Genomic DNA, 3256 nt, shown 5'->3' with positions numbered 1-3256 from the left:
AATAATATATGTAAATATATTATGGCTAAACACTTCAGTAGTAGCTTTCCACAGATTATGCATTCATACAGGGAGTGCAGAATTATTATTTTTGAGGATTAATTTTATTATTGAACAACAACCATGTTCTCAATGAACCCAAAAAACTCATTAATATCAAAGCTGAATATTTTTGGAAGTAGTTTTTAGTTTGTTTTTAGTTTTAGCTATTTTAGGGGGATATCTGTGTGTGCAGGTGACTATTACTGTGCATAATTATTAGGCAACTTAACAAAAAACAAATATATACCCATTTCAATTATTTATTTTTTACCAGTGAAACCAATATAACATCTCAACATTCACAAATATACATTTCTGACATTCAAAAACAAAACAAAAACAAATCAGTGACCAATATAGCCACCTTTCTTTGCAAGGACACTCAAAAGCCTGCCATCCATGGATTCTGTCAGTGTTTTGATCTGTTCACCATCAACATTGCGTGCAGCAGCAACCACAGCCTCCCAGACACTGTTCAGAGAGGTGTACTGTTTTCCCTCCTTGTAAATCTCACATTTGATGATGGACCACAGGTTCTCAATGGGGTTCAGATCAGGTGAACAAGGAGGCCATGTCATTAGATTTTCTTCTTTTATACCCTTTCTTGCCAGCCACGCTGTGGAGTACTTGGACGCGTGTGATGGAGCATTGTCCTGCATGAAAATCATGTTTTTCTTGAAGGATGCAGACTTCTTCCTGTACCACTGCTTGAAGAAGGTGTCTTCCAGAAACTGGCAGTAGGACTGGGAGTTGAGCTTGACTCCATCCTCAACCCGAAAAGGCCCCACAAGCTCATCTTTGATGATACCAGCCCAAACCAGTACTCCACCTCCACCTTGCTGGCGTCTGAGTCGGACTGGAGCTCTCTGCCCTTTACCAATCCAGCCACGGGCCCATCTATCTGGCCCATCAAGACTCACTCTCATTTCATCAGTCCATAAAACCTTGAGATATTTCTTGGCCCAGTCTTGACGTTTCAGCTTGTTTGTCTTGTTCAGTGGTGGTCGTCTTTCAGCCTTTCTTACCTTGGCCATGTCTCTGAGTATTGCACACCTTGTACTTTTGGGCACTCCAGTGATGTTGCAGCTCTGAAATATGGCCAAACTGGTGGCAAGTGGCATCTTGGCAGCTGCACGCTTGACTTTTCTCAGTTCATGGGCAGTTATTTTGCGCCTTGGTTTTTCCACACGCTTCTTGCGACCCTGTTGACTATTTTGAATGAAACGCTTGATTGTTCGATGATCACACTTCAGAAGCTTTGCAATTTTAAGAGTGCTGCATCCCTCTGCAAGATATCTCACTATTTTTGACTTTTCTGAGCCTGTCAAGTCCTTCTTTTGACCCATTTTTCCAAAGCAAAGGAAGTTGCCTAATAATTATGCACACCTGATATAGGGTGTTGATGTCATTAGATCACACCCCTTCTCATTACAGAGATGCACATCACCTAATATGATTAATTGGTAGTAGGCTTTCGAGCCTATACAGCTTGGAGTAAGACAACATGCATAAAGAGGATGATGTGGTCAAAATACTAATTTGCCTAATAATTCTGCACTCCCTGTATATATCAGAAGTATGATTTTACTGCATATCCATGAAGCAAACATAATTACAAAAAACAAAATGGCTGCACACCATTATATATACAAACAATAGAGCTAAGAAATGGGAGTCATTCTAGATAAAAGTGGTACAATACCGACTATAAATGAGTATAAATGAATAATGGAAGCTCTTAGCGCAGAGTGCGTTTGTAGCTGGTTCCTACACTGCCCTGAATATTGTAGGCTTAAGTAAGTCCAAAGTGAGGCAGTATCTTTAGTGATAGGGACCCATCTGCGGAAGCCATCTTGACGCCTGGTAGGTGGGCCCAACACGTATGTGTGCTAAGAGCTTCCATTATTCATTTATACTCATTTATAGTCGGTATTGTACCACTTTTATCTAGAATGACCCCCATTTCTTAGCTCTATTGTTTGTATATATAACGGTGTGCAGCCATTTTGTTTATATATATATATATATATATATATATATATTTATTTATTTATTTTTGTAATTACACATTTATTTTATGACATAAATCTTTTACAATTACTAAAAAAATATTAAATATAATCTCTTTTTCTGAAATGTTTCTGCTGGGATTCAAACTCCAAAGCTTGTACATTAGAGGCAAAGATGTTAGCCAGTACACTATGCAGCTACATGTTAACCTGCACAGAAATATAAAATAAGTCTTGCTGAATAGGAATACTCACTAAATCAGAAACTACTATGAGGTTTTTCTGACACAGTTTAGTGTTCAGCTTTATAGCTAAGTGGATAATGTCCTTGCCTCTAATGTACAACATTGGGAGTTCAAATCCTGGCAGAAACTTTTCAGAAATTAGATTTAAATACACTGGGCTGTCCCCAAACACTGACTGCATATTTGGCTATAGCTACTGTATATATGGGACTCAGGGACTCCTAAGCCAAACTAAAGTCCCCACACCCTCCCCTCTTCAGAGCAGGGGGTGCCTGGGGTTCTCCCACTGACTTCCATTGTGCTCAGGTGCTCAGTGGAACACCCGAGCGCGAAGTGTTCTACTTGAGCACACAAGCACTTTGGTGCTCGCTCATCACTACTCTGCACCTTTCAGAGAACTGATGGCTTGTGGAGAGTCCCAAGCCATCTTTCTTTGTGAAAAAGGCAGTACCAGCCCGGCACATGTATGTAGAACAGAAGGTGGGCCAGTCCTTGAGCCTGTCGGTGTCTGCCAAAGTGCCTGGCAGCGCCGACGTGTGGGGCTGTAACTATGGTCAAGGACAATATATGTCATTTGCAGACCACTGGGTAAATGCGGTTCCTGCACAGCCACACCAGCAACTTGGCCAGGTGACGCCGCTTCCGCTTCCATGTTCTCATGCCATTGGTCCTGCGACAATGTCCGCCTCTGCCTCCTCATCCTCCACTGTGTCCTCAGCCTCCACTGCAGGGACAATTCACATTGCTCCTCCAGCATACCACATGTGCAGGGTGCGGCAGTGTCACGCTGTTTTGCACCAAGTTTTCCTGGGTGAACGGAGTCACACAGGGGAGGAACTGCTATGCATCTTTCATCAAGAAATCAAATCTTGGCTTTCTCCTCAACAACTCAAAATCGGAACCATGGTGACCAACAATAGTAAGAACATTGGTTGTCAAGAGGTTCCTGAAGTCTTCCAC

Source organism: Bufo gargarizans, chromosome 1 (assembly GCF_014858855.1).
Source record: "Bufo gargarizans isolate SCDJY-AF-19 chromosome 1, ASM1485885v1, whole genome shotgun sequence".
NCBI lineage: Eukaryota > Metazoa > Chordata > Amphibia > Anura > Bufonidae > Bufo > Bufo gargarizans.
This window is presented reverse-complemented; position numbering follows the sequence as displayed.